The 20,727-nt window shown below is 45.1% G+C and overlaps 1 long non-coding RNA gene across 1 annotated transcript; it reads left to right on the forward strand.

Moving 5' to 3' along the window:
- Nucleotides 1-1,993: 1,993 nt before the first annotated feature.
- LOC110007461 (uncharacterized) lies at nucleotides 1,994-18,156 on the forward strand. Its single transcript, XR_002281272.2, has 2 exons — nucleotides 1,994-15,449; nucleotides 17,915-18,156. It is a non-coding gene; the product is annotated as an uncharacterized LOC110007461 (long non-coding RNA).
- Nucleotides 18,157-20,727: the final 2,571 nt, after the last annotated feature.

The following is a 20,727-nucleotide window of genomic DNA, read 5'->3' on the forward strand; positions in this document are numbered from 1 at the left end:
ATTCTCGGCCTCCTAAGGTCAGAACGGTTGTTCGAGCCTGGTCGACTCCTAAGTCGCCCGTGATCCTTCTTCAAAGGGTGAACACGCGCCTCCTTCTCGGACTATTGCTCACTCCTGACTCAGACACCATCATGAGCTGATCCCTCTCCCAAGCTCTGGTACCCAAAGACCTTCCCCAAGAGTAGCATCTTGAGCCAGGCCCATCAGCTTGATCATGTCTCTAGAGCCCATAAGAGAGCTAAGGGCAAAGACCCGATGGGAGATCAAGTCCTTCGTCCTCCCCGGCCTAGGTTGACCCCAGTTCCTGATCCACACTCATTACTTCATTTGATGGAGACGCCTCTTTCTTGCGCAAGAAAAGCCGGCCAGTCGTAGTCCCGATCGGGGCAGCTAGCTTCGACGACCCTCTGTACAAGAACCCCTTATACCTGTTTCAGATGACAGAGCCTGAAGAGGAGGTGCGAGAATCCTGCACAGTGGTCAGCGCCGTAGAAGATGACTTGACCACTCAGCAGCCACGGTCCCAAGACCGTCGAGAACCGGTCCTCCCGCGGTTGACGTATAAGACTCGAGTTCAGTTGGGGCATGCTAAGCCCTTGATGATTGATCTGCCTCGCACTACCTGCCAAGCTCGGAAGCATTCAACCGCCCCTGAGGCTGATCTCCCAGAAGAAACGGTTAGCGTTATGGTCGTGAACGAACCTAACAACAACCAAGAAGAACGCAGGGATAGGTTCGAACACATGGTGCGAGCAGTGATGGAGAAGAATGACCGCATGGAAAGCATGTGATCCTCAGTCAATTTGTCCCATCATGAGGTCAACTCCCATCACCCGGATGATGCAGTTCCAAGGCAGCCTCCTCCTCTTGTCTCACAAGACAATTCCGTCCCTCACCTTGTCTCATAGGCAGACATCGATGCCATAGCAATCCACAACTTGAAGAGCAGATAGATCCTGGGAATGCATGGGACAACACTTGACCAAAAGCCGTACCCCTCCTACATTGATCAGGTTTCATTTCTCCAAGATTTCCAAAAGGGGAAACTTCCCCTATTCAATGCTCCAACATCCCCGCACAACCATATCACGCATTTCCAAGCAACATGTTGAGAGACAACGACTGATGGGAGACTCCTCCTCCGTCAGTTTGTTGAAACTCTTGATGGCCTAGCCTTTCAGTGGTATGCTCGGCTTCCTCCAAATTCAGTACACACTTGAGAAGAGATGAACAATTGTTCTACCAGAGCTTCTATGAGGTTCAGATAGGCATTCAAACCATTGAGCTTCTCACCCTGACCTAAGAGCCAGACGAGCTTGTGGACCAATTCATAGCCAGATGGAGGGATTTAGCTGCTTGCCACGTCAATCATATGTCAGAGAAAGAAGCAGTCTAGACCTGTATACGAAACAGGCGGCCAGAGATTAACCTACACGCTATTCTCGTGCGACCTCCCTGCACTAATCTCCATTAAAGGAGACTGATTTGCACAATCTCAAGCAGCAACTTCGGAGGCTCATATCTCACTCGTTACAAGTCGGATCGATCTCAAATATTTTGTGAACATGTTCGTTTCGTCCAGACGAGTGTTTTGATATATGGCATGCCCCGTGACGATGCCTGAGCAGGGAGAAAAACTAGGGAGAAGTTGGAAATTTGTGAAGATAGTTACAGAAAAATCAGCAGTAGCATGACCCACTCGAGCGGCCATATCACGACAGTTACTACCAGATCGACACAAAACCAATTGCATCATGCACGAAAGGTCCGAGGCTATGTTTGGTCCAAACCCCGCATATGTTGAATGGTTGGATTCGGCACACGAAAGCGTCAAAGTTGCTGTAAATTTCGGCCATCGAATTTCAAGATCCGGTCAAAACCCCAAGATGACGAAATCTTTGTTCGGGCACAAAATCGAGCTGCGTTTGTTGCAACGCGATTGTGATGGCACGCTCAGTGTAATACAGTAAAAAAATCATGAAAAACATCGAGAAATGAGTGCACTATTGATCAAATACAAATTTCGTGTCGCATGATTGTGGCCTATAAATGCGATCCGTGGCTAGAAATGGGTATCAAATAGATTGCCATTCCGAGCTCAACGAGAAAACAATCAACTTTTGGTTGGATGATCGCCGGAGCAACCCCGAATCGGCTTAGGAAAATCGTACACATTCAATGGGTGCAGCAAGGACTGAAGTGGAATTTTGTGAATTATTGGATAGGGGCAAAATGGTCATTTTGCCCCCTTTTTTAGAATTTCTTTTAATTCAGTTAAATTGTAATTTTCAGCAATTAGGATAGATTTTGATTAATCCACCCATGTTTGGGCAAAAGTCTATATATATCATATGATATCATTATACAAGGGATCCTACTTTGGCTTAAAAAAATGGCTATCTTTCTTCATTGTGGGTCACGTTTTGGAGAGAGAGGAAGGCGAGAGAAATTTTTAGGTCGGTACCCCTGGGCTTAAGGTAACTTTCCTCTTTCTATTTTTTCTCTCATTCTCTTTCTCTCTTTTCTCTTTTTCTCTCCTCTCTCCCTCCTCTTTCTCTCTCTTCTGTCCCCTCTCTCTTCTCTCTTTCTCTCTCTTTCTTCTTCTCTCACTTCCCTCTTTATCTCTTTCTCTCTCCTCTTCTCTCTTTTTTTTTTATCTTTCTCATTTTTCTTTCTCTCTCCCCTCTTTCTCTTTTCTCTCTTCTCTCTCCTCTCTCTTTCTCTCTCCTATTTCATGAATGGTAGCACAAGCTCCCGCTCGTGTTTCACTCTTTTCCCTTTCTTCTCCTTTTCCTCTTCCCTGTCGTCTTGCAAGACCACAACCTCCTTCTTTCCTCTTGTAGTACCACATTACTATCATCCGTCTCCTTTCTTTTTCTTTACTCCCTCCACGTCCATCTGTTCCCTGTACACCTTTGGGTCCACTTTCTCTTTCTTTTTTTGATAATCTATCCCATTTTTTTCTTATGATCTATCACATCACCCCTATTATGCACACCGTTTCTTTTTCTTTATCCCTTGCACATTCATCTGTTCCCTCTCCCTCTGTACTTTCGGGTCCACCTTCTCCTTCCTTTTTATAATAATATATCGCCTTCTTATCTTATGATCCATTACATCATCCCTATTGTGCACACCCGTGTGTACCTTTTTTTTTCCCTCTCACGCTCTGTAGCCTTGCGCGACCACCATTTCCCAAAGCTTTGTTTCTCATCGCACTGTGGACTTGCGCAATCACCATTTCCCATAGCTTTTCGTCTCATCATCGTGCGTGAACTCTACCGGCATGACCTTGCGTGAATTCCACGACCCATACCTCATCATCTTGCGTGAATTCCACACCCATTACCACGGGTGAACTCTGCCTCATCGCTCGTGCGTGAATTCCACAACCCATCGCCGCGCGGGAACTCTACCCCAACCACCCCAACGCCGTGTGTGAATTCCCCAACCCATCGTCGTGCGCGACCGACACCCCATCGCCGTACACGACACATACTCCGCTGTCGTGCACTATCGAACTTGCTTCACCCCAAGCCCGTGACCACAGCCGGCTGTGCATAACCTCCTTCGCCCTGCCTTCCACGCTCTCCGGCCTTAACCATCCCACCTCCTATTCCGCTGTCCACGTTGACACCCACAAGGCAGCCACCCTCTTCTCTTGCTCAGCAACCTGCTACACTCTCTCCCATCCTCCCATCGCTTTTTCTCTCTCTAAAAACACCAAAACCCAATTGTGCGCCACCTCTCTCAGCCGTCGCGCATCTCACCACCCCATCTATGCTGCTGCCCCCTACCTCTGCTACAGCCACTTATTTGTCACCCCTTCTACATATCTCCGCCTCATCTCCACCATCTTCCTGACCTCCACCTTACTGCTCCACCACCTGCAACTCCCGCACCTCCACCTCCATCTTTCTCTTCCTAATTCCCCACAACCAGTCGCTCTCATAAATTCTCCCATCCTGAACAATCACCTGCAAACCACCTCATCCTCTTCTTTATGCAACCACTAGCAGCCAACCTCATCTGTTGCTCTCTCTCTAAACCCCTTTGCCATATCCGCCCCACTCAGCTGCGGCGCAGTGACCCTTCTCTCCTCCTGCTCTCGCACCCTCTGTTCTCCGTTTCTCTCTAGCTCCTTGCAACTTCTGCCCATTGCGCCTCTCTTCTCAACCACAGCTGCAACTTGCCGCTATCTCTCCCCGCAGCCATCTTCATTTCTCTACGTCTCTCCCTTCAACCTTCATTCGCAGCCCTCAGCTCTCTCGTGGTCTCCTTCCCTGCACTTTCTCTCACTAGAAACCCACAAACAAAAACTTACCCCCACCTTTCGTCCTTTTCGTTTTACTTCGTTCTTTGCGTTTCGTCAAAACTTCGGTTGGCTTTCGTCCAACCTTCTCACCGTGTCTCTTTCCCTCAATAATCAACACCCTCTTCTTCTTACATAACCCAATACCCTCTCCTTCTTACATAACCCAATACTCAACCCTTTCTCCCCCCTTGGCTAAAACGTTTAACCTTTTTCTTAAACTTTACTTCCAATAACCGAACGCCCTACTCGCTCTCTCTTTTAACTAATCTATTTTATTAAACCACATCGTGTTCTTTCTTCTACCCCTATCATGTTCTTTCTTCTACCCCTTTCTTTTCATTTTATTCCATTTCATTCTCTTCCCATCAGTTTTTTTTATTTCACTCACTCACCTTATTTTCCCTTGTTTTATGTTATTATGTTTATTTTATTTCATTTATTTTATCCCACCATACCTTACTCTGTTTCACTCATTTATTTTATTTTAATTATCTCATCTTATTTTAGTTTTTTCCATCCCTTTTATTTTCATTTTACTTAACTCTATTTCATTTTTAATTCATCCCTTTACCCATTCTATTTTTTTTTAATTTCATTTTTTATTGTTATTTTATTTTAATTCATTTCTTTTATTTTCCTTTCATCTCATTTATTTCACCATCGCTTTTATTTTCATTTCGTCTTTTTTGGAAGACCTAGCAAGAGCCAGGCTAGTCTTCATCTCTCATCTCTCTCTTCCTTGCTTATTTAACCAGAGGGCAGGCTGAGCCTTGTGTTGCCGTGACAGTCTTGTCGTTGAGCAGTATTGCCGCCGTGCCGGTCTGAGTTACTGTGCCCGTATTACTATCTCGTCAAACTAGCCATTGTGCCAGACTAGCCGTCGTGCCAGCTCTGTCGTCGAGCAGTATTGCCGTCGTGCTGGTCTGAGTTATCATGCCCGTCTTGCTGCCACGTCAGACTAGCCATCGTGCCTAGCTGGTCGGTATTGGTTCTGTCGTCGAGTAGTATTGCCGCTGTGTTGGTTTGAGTTACAGTGCCTGTCTTGCTACCGCGTCAAATCATTCACCGTACTAGTCTAGCCACTGTGCTAGCCTAGCCGACTGGTCAAACTTCTTCTCTCACTTTCATTTCTATTATCTCTTTGCTTCTCTCACTCTTTATTGTAAAATATGTACCGAGAGTCCCTTGTCAAGAGGACGTCGGGAGGCCGTCAAATTGACACGGATTATTGTGTGTAAAATATGTATTGAGCATGTCATGGACCCACGTGAGGTAAATCCTGCCTCACAACCCAAATTCCTTTCTCATCAGTTGGTACTCCTGCCCACGTCTTTTTTATGTGGTTCCCGAGAGAGCGATCTTAGGTCTCGGGTCTGTCTCAAACCTAGAACCACGCTATCAAGTCAACCTGACCAGGAGGGTGAGATCAAGGCACCTAACCAGCTTGGTGACTCCACTGGGGACATGCTACCCCATCGTTGGATCGTTCTTGTTTGGCCTTTCCTTTCTTCTGTTTCTTGCTTACTATACACACACCTGTCATTGGGGTTGCTCAACCCCTTCATCCGAGTCAGGGGTTTTATAATCCCCGCACTCGTGAGTCTTCATCGGGAACAGGTTCCGCGAACCTCGTTCCCGACCTTTCTCCTGAGCAACGACCTTGTGTCGCGCTTCCAGGTCATCACTTAGAAAGAGGTGAGGATAGATCTAAAAGTCCCTCAATCCCTACCTCCTTACGATGGTGGACCCTCTGTCAACGCACCCTGCATTGGTGGCACACACGTCACCACACACAACACGCACCCTACTACCAGCAACTGACTTGCCGGTCCCACTGCTCGAGGCAGCCCGGAGGTCGCCCCTCTCTCTTCCGCGACTGACAGTTCATTTGCTGTTGCTCCTGCGGGTCGCCGCTAGGCTATCCCTCATTCTCTATTACTGCGGGCGCTTTAATAGGATGCTCGACACTAGGAGGAGGCGACTCTGAAGACACCACCTCACACAAACCCACCAAAGCTAGTGGACCATCCATTCTAGCTAAACCTCGGGGCAACCTTTAGGTTATCTCGAGACACCGTCAGGGTTCGAGTCTTCTTGAACCGAGCCCTGCACCCTTTTTGCATGCACATTACACCACTCGGGGCAACCCTTAGGTTACCTCAGGACACTGTCAGGGTTTGGGTCTTCTTGGACTTGGCCCTGCACATTCTTCACAGGAACATTGAACCACTCGAGGCAACCTTCAGGTTACTTCGGGACACTGTTAGGGTTTGGGTCTTCTTGGACCTGGCCCAGCACATCCTTCACATGAACACTGCACCACTCGGGGCAACCCTCAGGTTACCTCGAGACACTGTCAAGGTTTGGGTCTTCTTGGACTTGGCCTTGCACATCCTCGGGGCAACCCTCAAGTTACCTCGGAACACTGTCAGGGTTTGGGTCTTCTTGGACTTGGCCCTACACATCCTCGGGGCAACCCTCAGGTTGCCTCGGAACATTATCAGGGTTTGGCTCTTCTTGAACCCGGCCTTGCACACCCCTTGCATGTGCACTGCATTGCTCGGGGAAGCATTGCTATTGCGTCTGCCCAAGCACATGAGGGGCAGCCTCCTAGTTCCCCCTCCAAGCACATGTGCTCACTCTACGAGGGATGGTCGCGCGACCCTTCTGTCGCACACATGCTCACAGCACCGGGCCTCTTAAGGCCAGACATGCTACTCGAGCCTGGGTTGACCACCAGGTCACCCAAAGTCCTTCTGCAGAGGGCGTACATGCGCCAATCCCCTCGCCCACCTAGAGCACACCTGTGCAATGTGCACACATGAATAGATCCAAAACTTCCCCTAGTTCTGAGGGTGAAGTAAAGGACATCATGGGAGACTCTACAGCTAAGGACAAGAGCCCTTTCTTTTCCCTAACTCCCCTTGATGTAGATGATGCTGAAAAATCATCCAATGAGGATAACACCAAAATGGTTACTCAGGGCATGATGAAGCCGATTATCTATAAAGATCCAAGTCCCACTCGGGGAAAGGACAAGCCTACGAACTGGGCAAAGATTCAGAATGACCCCAGTGACCCCATCAATCGTGAGCTAATGGTGCCATCACCCGATCAGACACTCGAATTCATTTCGGGTTAGGGCACCCAGAGCAATGCTTCTTCGAGCAGATTGAGCTCGGGGCAGCTCGTGGGTCTGAATCAACTTCCCCTAGACTCTTGTTAAGCCCGAAGACACCATTCTAAGGCAGCCCCCTCAAGTGAAATGGAAGCCGAACTCACCGAGGGCACTGGTCATGACCCCTTTGAGGTGGAGAGTTTTATCCATGAAGAGACAGGTTCCCTTCCCATAATGCAAGAGAATGATCCATCATCTCCCCTCAAAGTCTACCTTGACATCCCGGCTCCCCAAGATGAAGCTGAAGAGAAAACTGATACTGTTGAGCCGTTGCAAGGGATTGAAAAACCCATTGTCGAAATCGACTTTCTGAACAAGAAGGGGACCCTGCCACTGACCACTTTACTTCCGTCTTTCCAGGGATTCATCACCGAATCTTGGACACATGATGAACAATCATCTACTCTCGTTGGTCTTAATGATGTTACTTCCCTTACTTGCATCCCCCTAGACATTCCTACCTTAATGAGAACTCGTCAGTCTCATCCAAGGTAAGCTACTCCTTAGTACAGAATGAAACGAGCTTCGCTTCCCCTGACAAAGTGGCTCCTCCATGCCCTGAGAATGCCACGACTCCCTGCAAAGCTAATTGTTTGCTCTTCTAAGGTCATGAATGCCTCATGTATCCTCTCGAGGATAATGAGGGAGGCTTGCCGTCCTATGAGAAGTTCAGGTTCTCTCTTAATTGTAAGGAGCCCCCAAGTACGTCTAGTGTTGAAACCGCTGTGATCGGTGAAGTACCAGAAGCTTATGAAGACAAGATTGCACAACTTAAGGTCACATTACGGTAGTTACAGGCCGAGATGAGGCCGAAAGATGAAATGATAGAACATCAAGTGGTACTGGAATCCCATAAGCTTGAGGATACCCAACAATCCTTATTTACCGTCTCTCAAGCGCCGCTCCTGGTCATCGAAATAGGGCCATCAAATGATGAACTACTACCACCCTCACCTCCCTCACTGCCAGTCCCTTCCCCATCGTTTCTTCAGAATGGGAATAGAGGACTAGTAAAAGGCATGGTAGCCAAAGCATAAAAAAGATGTGATAACTCAGTGACAGAGAAGCCGAATCGCTACTAGAAACCTCCCTCAGCTTATGTTGATCAAATTCTACTGCCACAAGGAAGCCGAAGACTCTACTACCACAAGGAAGTTGAGTACCATCATTTCCCGAGAAGAAGCCGACATAAGAGTTATTCCTTTGACAAGTGCATGATCCCCAAGTTGCTTGAAATTCTCTTATATAAAGGGATGATCAAGCTACCTAAAGTAAATGGACCGGATGAAGTCGGGAGGGATGACGAGCCTAATTATTGCCAATATCATAGGATGCTTGGTCACAAGACTGAAGAATGTTATACCATCGGAGACATCATCCAGAATCGCACAGACAGTGGGAAAATTGAACTAGCAGTCTAATTTCATGGGCAATTCAGTGTCGCATTACGGTCTGAGCTACAAGACCCTAAACTGCATAGCCATGGTCCAAGCTATATGACTCTAAAATTATAGCACACGTCCTAGTGGCACGACGTTAAACTGCACAACATATAGTTTTAGAGGCAAGACCTTAAACATGCCCTCAGGTCTCGGTGGATGGCCTTAAAATATGCTAAATTGATGGTTACGGTGGCACGACCTTAAACACGCTTCTGCAAAAAAAAAAAAAAAGACGAAGAAGACAAACATGACAAAAACCTGGAAGGGCGTCTTGGGTTAAAATATCAAAAAAAATGAATGATGGACATGGTGTGCATCCCAAAGGCCACCATGGGTAAAATATGTCACGAAAAAGACAAGAAAGAAAAAGACGGGCATAATGAAAACCTGCAAGGGCACTATGGGCAAGAGTGTCAAAATAAAAGGGATATGGAGAAAGCCCTTCGAGGCACTCCTTCTCAAATGATGGGCATGCTGACTTTGCCTTATGGGACAGCACGAGTAAAAATGTCTCACGTCCCTATAGCAAGACGTTAAACTGCGCGACATATAGTCCATTCGCACGACTATAAACTGCGTCTCGTTCCTACATGTCTCTATGGGGTTACCGCATGACACCCTCCTACACATCCCCTATTACATCCTTCTTCACAAGCCTCGGGTGAAAGGACACCACCCCTTCGAGATGTCCTCCCTAATCAAGGTGTATCTCAATTTCGAGTGTGAGTCTTCAAAGCAAAGCATGCAAGTCATGCGCCTGCCTCTACAAAGCCAATATCCTAAAGAGGCGTATCGCAGTCTCCCTCGTGTACCCCCACACCTGATAGGGAGCTTTCACCACCCATCATCTCAAGACTCTCTTGGCCACTATTTTCCCAGTTGAGTCACATCACTCATAGCCCCCTTAAGCCTTCGTCATACACCTCAATCGCCCATGATCCCACTTCTTGTCATGCGTGCCCCTACCTCCACAATGGTCTAAAGTAGGTGAAGACCTTAAACTTTTCCTCAACATGTCCAACAAGGGTGAGGAATTTTAAAAGCATCCATTGGCGGTCTGTTCGGGGCACAAGACCTTAAAAGACCTTTCCCCATGAGGTAGGGTTGATTGGGGCAGTAGCTCCGAAGCCCGAGCCCGAGGTCCTTCGCAAGCCGCCACTTGCATGCATCTCTCGCGTGCTCGTCCCCTCAACCACCGCACGTGTTCCTTCTTCACCATCGCGCGTGTTCCTTCATCACCACCGGGTGTGTTCCTTACCGTTGAGTGTTCTCCTTCTTCATCACCGTGCATGCAGCTGCTGCCCATACTAGCGTCGCCCATGCTAGCACCGAGCAATTCACTGATAAGCATGTCGTTGCCTCACATGCTACCGCCATCCATGCTCCAGTGCCTAACACGCCACTAAAGACAAGCTCCAATGGGCTGGACCAGGTCGGGCTCAGGCCTGAGGCTCGAACTCAGACCAATGCCGAGCGCAACCAACATTGCGTCTAACCAATGTTGATTGTGACTAATGCCGCACATGAAAGTCGCTGACCAACGCTGCTTGCGACCAACACCAAGGACTGCTCAACGCCGTTCGTGCAACTGTCGCCCGTCCTAGCACCGTGTGTGTCAATGCTACTGCCGCCCATGACCACCACTGCGCGTGTTACTCTTGCACATGCTAGCACCGCGCATGTTTGAAATTAGTCACCGCCGCATGTGTTAATGCTACTGCTGCCTATGGCTAGCGTCGCGCATGTTTGAGCCTGGTCACCATCGTGAATGTTTTGCCATCAACCCTAGTAGGAATTACACCTGTGCCGTAGCCCATCATCCCCAATGGAGTTAGGTGTATTGCAAAAAAAAAAAGGTCATGCTTACCTCTTCAATCCCCAGTGGGTCTGTTTCACACCAAGCTATCTTATCCCTAAGGAGTCGGGTCACCTTTCATAAACCTATTCTCCATGGAGTTTCATCTTTCACCTGCAGAAATTGAGTCTCATCTTTCACCCCATGGAGAATAGATGAGACTAGCTGCATGACTCTAAATTGTATAGCCATGGTTCGTGCTGCATGACCCTAAACTGCATAGCCACGGTCTAGATGCATGACCCTAAATTATATGGTCCAAACTATATGACCTTAAACTATAGTGGAGGTCTATTTGCATGACCTTAAACTGCATGGTCCAAGTTGCATGACCTTAAAATGCATAGCCATGATCCAAACTATACGAACTTAAGCTATAACGAAGGTCTAGTTGCACGACCTAAACTTCATGGTCCTAGCTACACGACTTTAAACTGCATAGCCACAATCCAAGCTATATGACCTTAAACCATAGTGCATGTCCTGACCACATGATATTAAACTGCTTTGCTTAGGTCCCGGATGCATGACCATAAACACACCCCCATACATGCACACACGCCCCTTTTACATGCGTCTTCACGCACGTCTTCCCTAACCTACTTGTTTGTGTGCGCACACCACCTTCATTAAATCCCCATAAATCCACCTTCCTTCATTACCATTCATCATTCCTCAGTGAGTCTCACCCGTGCTCACAAAACGACGAGCCATCCCCCCATCCATACTCGCCGTAAGGCAAGTGGGTCACCACTTTCATAGGTAGCCTTGTTTCATCTCCCCAAAGTGAGTTAAACCACCACCATACTCACTCCATGGCGTCCATAGACAATCACCCATCTCCACTACGGTCCAGCTATATGACCTTAAACTATAGTGCACGTCCTGACCGCATGACATTAAAAGGCTTGCCACAGGTCCTAAAGGCATGACCCTAAACACGCCTTCACAAACAAAGAAAAGAAAAGATAATAACGAGCATGATGTATACCTGGACAAGGGAACACCATGAGTAAAAATGACGAATGGAGATGGTCACGAAAACACGAGTAAAAGAGTTCCGTAAAATAAAAACCCAGGTACGATGAAAACCCGAAAGGGTACTGTGAGTAAAAAAGGAAGAATAAGGATGGACATGACCGAAATGTCATGGGTAAAAGAGCCCCAAATAAAATGAAGTTGGTGAGAACCGTTTCTACGACGTCACTTCCTAAGTTCAAGTGAAAACCCACAAAGGGCACTTGGACCAATAAGCAAGTTGATGCAGCACCGGCCTCATGGGCGACTTTAGCCACTGTGCACGAAGAAAAATCCTTGGTGTCAGATTGCCTTGATATCAGGACCCAAAAAGATGAGCATTAAGGAAATGTTTCGACAGCCTAAGTCCATTAACAAAAAGGACTTGAAGGACAAAAGACTCGCCAAGTGTAGACACCCTATTTTAAAACTGGACATTTCTATGATTTATTGGACTCTTAGGGCCACATTATCTTAATAAACCCAAAATCCATAGTTCACACAGCCTACCCTATCGCTTGGAACTAGTCTGCTTACCCGAAACCCTGTTTTGACCTAGATTCCTGTAAATGTCCATTTTTACCAAAAAAATCATAAAAATAGTAAAAAAGCTCCATTTTGACCCAATTTTTTTCTGGTAGCTTCACAAGAGGCTGGGGAACGCACTTAAAAATAAAAATCTCAATTTGGAGCATTTTTGGGTTGGGAGACATGTCCCATGTCCCATGTCCCATGTCGCTTAGCCAGGACTGAGCGACACGGCCCTTGTCGCCAGACCTGGACTGGGAGACACGCCTAGTGTGGCCCAGATTTGGGAGACAGTACCAATGCCACCCGGGTGACACTGCTCGTGTCACCCACCTCCTTTTTCCCCTAGTTGAGATTTTCAGTTTTTGGGCGACACCAGCCGTGTCGCCTTGATCTGAGACCTTTAAAATGTGTTTTTGATTGAGTTTGTTGGTTGGTTACGAGAAGATAATATCCCCAACAAATTTTTCCCCCCTTTTAGCATCTTTTCGGGACCATTTAGAGGGGGCCAGCGAGAGAAACATGGGGGATTTCAGAAAAAGAAAGCGTTAGAGATAGAAACCCTAGGAGAGGGAAAAAATGGAGGGGAGATTTTTCAGAGATAGGAACCCTAGGAGATAAAGAGAGATAGAGATTAAAAACCCTGCAGAGAAAGAAAAATATAGAAGAGATAGAGATGAAAACCGTGAGCGAGTTACAGGAGAGAAAACTTTGGAAATAACGTTAGGAAGCCTTAGCCTCCTGAGAGAAACCCCATATCTACCCTTAGGATAGAACCCTAAATCAAAGCCTTCACACCGAAGGGATATGCTGATATACATCTGACTCAGAGAGACAAAAGATGTCCGGTTCTGATACGGGCGAGTGCCAGAAGTCTCGGGAGTCCCAAGCCACCCGGCCCGGTTTGGTATCACTTCCTTCATTTTACTTCTACTTTATTGTTTCATTTATTTTAATAATTTTGCTTTAAAAATCGTATGTTAGTGTCTTGGCTCATGCTGGCTCTGCCACAGATCTGAGAGTAGATATGCTCGTTTCCGGGCATATCTGACCTCATATTTGAGTTCGATTTGTCCCACTTTCTTTACAATTTTATTTCTTTCATTTTCATTTAGTGGAGGTGTTAAAATCAAGATATATTCATTGGAATATCTGTCTGATTTTCATCATAAATAGTTTGGCGCCCATCGTGGGGCGTTTCGAGCTTGATCCAAGCGCTAAAGTACAAACTTATTTCACTATTTTTCAGTGTGATCAGTCACAAAAAGTCCCAGGAATCTATGTGGATTAGGATCCAGTGTTTCAGTGCTCCAAAAACCTGTCTAATCTGGGCAACACCAGCTGTGTTGCCTGGGCGACACCACCAGTGTCGCCTAAATCCAAGGCGACACTCCCCATGTCGCCCAAAATTCGAAAGTTTCAGAATTTTTTGAAATTTACAAATTTTTTCTAGGGATTGTTTTATAAATGTTCAAAAACTTTTAGAGCAAAATAAATTTTTTAAAAATATCATAAAAATAATTTACTTGATACAGATCTGTCATATCTGCTTTTGTCTATTTACTTTGTTTTAGTTTATTTCATCAAAAATATATTTTTTTCTTGCTTCTTAAAATTTTAAAATATTATTATTTCATTAATTTTGACACGAAAACAATATAAAAAAAATTTAAAAAAAAGAATGTTTTGGGCCTTGCAAAGGTGACATCACCCATGTTGCCCGGGAGACACCACCAGTGTTGCCCAACTACAAAGGTCCCAAAAACTTTTGGGACCCCACACACCTGTTCCGGACCCTTTGGTTTGATTTTTCAACAAATTTTGGCTAGAAATAAATTTTTTAAAAATATAAAAAAAATATTTTGCCTCAAATAGGTCTACTTTGTTTTGGCTATTTGATTTTATTTTAGTTTGTTATTTTTAATTTAAGTCATGTTTTCCCTAATTTCACCATGCTTAGTTTAATTTTTATTCACCAAGGTTACAAAGATAAAAAAATAAAAAAATAAATATACCTCGAGGGCTTCTTGCACCCTCCTGAACTGTGTCTCGCTCGAGTCACCCCCGACCTGGGCCATGCTCGACTTAGCACGGACCGTATCTGGTCTCATTGTTCTGAATTTACCTTCTTAGGGGTTTCTTACCCCTCAATTTATACTGAGATTTGAGCGAGTTTCACCTCAAAGCGCGCATCGCTAGGCACGATCAGTCCCGAGCGCTCGCTTATTTTTCCTTGAACCGAGTCCCGTTCGAGCCACCCTCAACTCGGGCCGCGCTCGACTTAGCACAGACTATGCATGGTCTCATTTTTTCTGAATTTACCTTCTTAGGCGTTGCTTACCCCTCCATCTATACGATGCTTTGAGCAAGTTTCACCTCGAAGCACGCATCGCTAGGCACGATTAGTGCCGTGTGCTCACTTATTGCCTTGCTTGTTTTGCGTGCATTGTGTGCTTGAATTTATTTTTTATTGTGAGCTTTTTTACACACTCCAACACACACCGAACTGGGAATGCCCGGCAAACCAACAAAAAAATATTTCGAAAACCCCCAAAATCTCCGTTAACGACATGAGGGGAACTTAGCATTGAGAGCCGATGTGATGACCTAAACTTTTCCCTACTGAGGATGAGAGGCCAGTGCCAGTTGGAGTTGTGTGAGAGGCCAGCATCGGCTGGACTTGTATGAGAGGCTAGCACCGATTGGAGCTGTGTGAGAGGCTAGCGCCAGTTGGAGTTGTGTTAGAGGACAGTGTCTGTGGTATACCGCCGTGCGTGAGTGGTTGAGTGCATGGTAGTCTAGGGAGCTCTCCCTCTCTCATAATCATTTTGTTTCCCATGCTTGGTGTACCCATAATCATTATGTCTTCATGCTTGTTCTCTCTTTCTCCTCATGCATGTCAGTTAGCTTTGCATGAATGACACTTGTCATTTGCTGCCCTTTTCTCTTTTATAAATAGAGCCTTTCTCAGCCCTTCTCAAGAGCTTTGGCCCCCTCTCTCTCCCATGTTTTTCTCTCTCTTTCTCTCTCTCTATAAAATACTTAGAGTCTCATGTTAGGGAGCTTGGAGAAGTGGTTGTGTGAAAACGTTTTGGAGCTAGTTTAGAGCTTAAGGTATGTAGATCATGTTATTGTGGGTTTTAGTATGAAGCATGAATTGAAGAATGAATCTAAGCATATATGAAGAATGATTTAGGCATGAATGATGCTTGAAATTAAGCATGAGATTAGTATGAGATTAGCATGAGATTGTATAGAAACTGTGTGGAAGAATAGGATTTGCATATATGTATTTGTGCTTTGTTTTTCCAGAAATTTAGGCTCCTTTGTATAATATGATATGCACTATCGTGATTTCTGTTGAGCTTGCAAATTTGTGGTTGAATTTTTTGTGAGTATAGTTTAAATTAGAATTGGTCTCATGTTATTATATTGTATAGTTTAGAAGTTATGCTTTGTTCTTTGAGTTATGTTATGGCTGGACTATGGAATTCCAGGGAGTATTGGGGTTCTTATGTCTCTCTGTTGACCTATCAAATAATCTCAGAATTGCTTCAAATCACCTCTATTAGAAACATTTTTGAGTCTAGTTTGAGTTTGAGGTTATGTCTAAATGATATTCTTGATAGATTGGAAGATATAATGTGAAATGTACATGAATGTCACTGTTATCAGATTGTGAAAATTTCCTGAAACATCACATCTCTTGTATTGAGACTTTGCTTGACTTATTGGAGTCCAAATACATGAAATCACAACCATTTGAAAGATGCATGAGTCTATTGTGAATTTTATATTTTGACCTTGATCTGATTCTCTATTTATGTAAATTTATACTTCGAAACATGCCAGTAGATCACCATAGAGAGTTTTGGTAAAAACACAGAACTGATGTCTTTGATGTCAAGAGTTTTGAACAACCAAATGAGTTGAATTTCTTCCAAACCACTGTCGTTTGAAATATTTTTGAAAAATCTTGAGATCACATGTTTAACACTTTTCGAAATTCTCCCTAATTTGAGAGTTATATGATTAATTATAACAATTTGTCACTATGAACAGCTTTTATAAAACTCATAATTTAGGCCTCTGTCGCCACGGATTTTGACTAGCCAAAAGGGGTCAATTTTCTTCCACTGCCATTTGAACAGTTCATGATTAAGCTTTAATTCACATGTTGAGCACTTTTTGGAATTTATTCTTGATTGTGAGTTATGAAATAAATTTTAAAAACATGTCACTACCTTCATTGCACAATAGATTTCAGATAAAATATCTTCATTCTTTTGAACTTTTGTGGGGCCAAACAAGGTCCAATTATTTTCAAACTACCTCAATTTGAAAGATAGGAGGAAAATTGGTTTTGGAACCATCTTCAAACTCTAAATGGTTCAATGATTACGACCCTAATGGTAAGCGCACATCGTTGCCTTGATGGCAGGAAATTGAGCGGTAAGGCTTAACTGAAATAATGTCATTGTTACTATAGTACTGTCATTGTGATATTGTTAAAATGTGATGTGCCACACCCAAAATGTGATATTGCTACTATCATGACAAGATACTGATATCGTCATTATGTGATATGTGTTATGTGAATGGATACCTACTGTGTAAATGATGGTATCATGCTGTTTATGTGTTATGTGAATTGATACCTACAGTGTGAATGATCACATCATGCTGCTTATGTGTTATGTGAATGGATACCTACTGTGTGAATTATTGTATCATGCTACTTATGTGTTATGTGAATGGATACCTATTGTGTGAATTATGGTATCATGCTGATTATGTGTTATGTGTATGGGTACCTACTGTGTGAATGATGGTACCAGCATACTGAGATATTTGCGTGCTTTGAGTCTATTGCACGATCAGCTATGACATGATGAAATTTCTATTGATATGGGAATTTCTTGACATGCCTTGTGTGTATCGCATTGCCTGGGACATGTAACTTCTCATGCGGTGTGCATAAGGTGATAAGCTATGTGTGACTTCTCGACATGCTTTGAGAGTATTGCATTGCTTGAGGTATGTGACTGTTTGATATTGGTGAGGTGCCTGCTTTGAGGGTATTGCAGGGCCTACTTGTGTGTTTGATGCCAATAAGGTACATGCCTTGGAGTGTAATGCACTACCTGACTCTGTGAGTGCTAATGGATGAAAATATGCTTTATTATGAAATAAGAGTATGCTCCATTGTGATAAGTATGTATACTGTAGAACATGTTCAGTTTTAGATGAATGAGTAATATTGAGGAATGCATATGATCATACTCCTGAGAAAAGGTCTTTCAGAACTTCTAATTCAGGTGATATCTCTGTACTGGGAATATGAATGATAATTACAACATTGAACAAATGTGAATTCTGATATCTTATATTGTGCTTGCTCTACTCGAAAAGAATCATCCTATAATTGTGACATAATTGTGATGCATGACTCCTGTTTTATGAGCATCGCTTAGAATCTTGATCTGTGCTGTGTGATAATACTGAAAGGTAGGGAAGCATAATGCTGTGATCTACTTACTGGGCTTTTTTAGCTCATCCCTTTGCTTCCACCCTTGTAGATTGACTGCTGCAGGTCGAGAACGGTGGGAGGTGATCGTGTTTGGTGGACGGAAAGCCCGCGCTCGATGAGTGGATCTCTGTTCTTGTGTAGGTGTTTGTTAGTCGTCGGTCTTGCAGTTGTTGTTATTGAAGTTATGTAGTTTGATGGCAGGCCAGCAGTACCTTTGACGATTGTAATATTCTGGATATTGTAGTTGTGACCTTGGAGACTGTTTATGGATATGAATGGTTCTAATTTATCTGGCTTTTGTTATGTTTCTGGTGAGATTTTTAGTTTTTCTTTCGTGGTTTGTTTCTGATTCTGCCTATCATATGCGTTGACCCACTCCGACCTGAGTGACGTTCGTGACCTCTGTGATCGCGATCCCGCACCTTGTCGCCCTCCGGTATGGGATGGTAGGGGTCAGGGGGTGGGGTCGTGACAGCTGAGGCAGTTGGGATTCGCGTAACTTTAACTGTGAGTGCCCCTCCATAATCCTTTGCCTCAAAGCAACTCCGCATATAGTAGGACCTGGTGAACATCCTATAACAGGAGATCAGGATCTATGTGGGGACCTATATCAGCCCAGTCGCATTTCAATAGTTAGGAACCCACTCTCAAGCCAAGCCTACCTATAATCAAACTAGGTCAAACCTTTTCGTGTGCTTGCTAGCTTATTTCTAACCGGTTAATCTTATATTTCAGTCTGGACCCGCTTTTAGTCCGACTTGAAGATTCTGGGTCCAAGTTCAGGCTTGTACCCAACCTAGCCCAGGTCCGAACTTGGTTTGCACCCAGGTCCGAACTTAGGCCCCCTCTTGGTCTGAGCCGAATGCTCACTCCTAGCTCATCTTTAATCCAGTCTGGGTCCACGCCTGCTCTGATAATTAAAACTCTCTAGGTCCAAGTCCGACCTTGTACCTAGCCTAGCCCAGGTCCGAACCAGGTTTACACCCAGGTCCGAACCTAGGCCCCCTCTTAGTCCTAGCTGAAGGCTTGTTCCTAGTTCAATCTTGATCCAGTCTGGGTCCACATCTGGTCTGAGTATCAAAACCCTCTAGGTCCAAGCCCAGGCTTTCACCCAGCTCAGTCCAGGTCTGAACCAGGCTCACACCCTAGTCCGAACCTAGACCCACCCTTGGTTCGAGCCGAGACTCGTGCACCATCTAGTCTAGATCTTAGTCTAGGTTCTAGCATAGGTCTAAGCATAGAGTTGCCTTTAGAGCTAGACTAGGCTTACCCTATTTTAGGGTCCGAACCAGAACCCATTGAGTCTAGCAAGTCTAGGTTCTAATCTAATCTTTGCCTAGGTCTTAGTCAGGGTTTTGCCTCTAGAGTTAGGATAAGTCTGCCTTAAGTCATCAACTCTAGTTCTTACCTAAGTCTAGATTCTAGAACCCAGTCAAAGAGAGTCACCATGTCGGTTACTCAAGGTGACCAGATGATTGCTCCACAGCTAACTCTAAACTGAACCTTCTCAAACCTAGGGACTAATGTGCTGCAATCCCTTGGAACAATCAACAGACCTCAGGCCAATCCATTATCCAACGCCCAGGTCTTCAGGTAGAGACAAAGTCCCAAGCATTCACTACAAATCCTGAAATTGGTGTGATTCAAAGGGTTGTTTAGCCTGAAAGACTCTGAATAGTCAAGAAGTCCGACCTGGAGTTGTCCTACTGGGGACTTTAGGAAACCAAAGTGGAAGTCGAGTGAGGGAAGAAATCCATGTAGCATCCAACATCAATTCCCATAACTTGAACCCAGATAACCACGAGATCCAGCGAACTCAAGACCAAGACCCACTTAGGTCTAGGGGATCCAACCCTACCTCGAGTTATCGTAGAACAACTCATGATGTCCTGAACACTGTATGAGACAAAGGTGTCGACCCAAACCAACCTCTAGGCGAGATAGGTGTCCAAGCTGCTCTCAAAAGTCTGGTTGACCTAGGATACACTGTTCATGCCCCAGCTTACGGGTTAATGCCAAACCAACTTAGTGGTATAAGTCAACCCTTAGCACAACTGAGTCAGCTGATTCTTCAATTGGTCCCTCTAGTTCATCCAGTCCAACAAACCTGGAAATTTTCACAACCGTGGCGACACTCATGGGTCAATACGCCCCTCAAGCACAAGTGTATCAAACCGCCCCAGTGACTGCGACTCATCAATCTCAGGCCCATGCAGGCCAACGTATACCCCAATCCACGCTTGGGAACCCACTGACTAGTGGGCCTACTGTCATGCCGAACACCCAACAAGAAGGCACTTTAAAAGCGATGCATGATATGCTTGTAAGAATGGGAATGCATGATATTCTACCCCCAAAGACCTATGTTCAAGAGACCCTTGGAGGCTTGGAGGACCTTCCCCTGGGATTTGGTATCCCAGAATTTAGAAACAAGTTTAACGGGAAGAGCGATCCAGATGCTCACGTCAACACGTAACTCCTCTCCGTGAGAGCTTTGCGAGAAAGGCCTAACCAACTGAAGGCCATATTTTCGCAAACATTAACTGGAGAGGCCTTGAACTGACATCGGAGAACAATGTCGTCTCAACCACACATCATTCTAGATGAAATGCTTAACCTATTCGTCTCTTACTACCGTAGGTCAACACCAACATCTCTCTCCCTGGGCGAGCTCAGTGCAACGAAGCAAAATCCAAGAGTATCCTTCGAGGATTTCATCCGTCGATTCCGTGAGGAGGCAATTTGGGTTATAGAATGCCCATTGACAGACCCAGCCAAAATCTCCATGGCCTTAGAGAACGTTGCTCCTGAATACATGACCTTTTTCAGCCAAGGCCTTATCCCCCACTCTTTGAACTCCAT

This window comes from Amborella trichopoda, chromosome 9 (genome assembly GCF_054954075.1).
Source record: "Amborella trichopoda isolate Santa Cruz 75 chromosome 9, AtrichopodaSantaCruz75HAP2 v2.0, whole genome shotgun sequence".
In the NCBI taxonomy this organism is placed as follows: domain Eukaryota; kingdom Viridiplantae; phylum Streptophyta; class Magnoliopsida; order Amborellales; family Amborellaceae; genus Amborella; species Amborella trichopoda.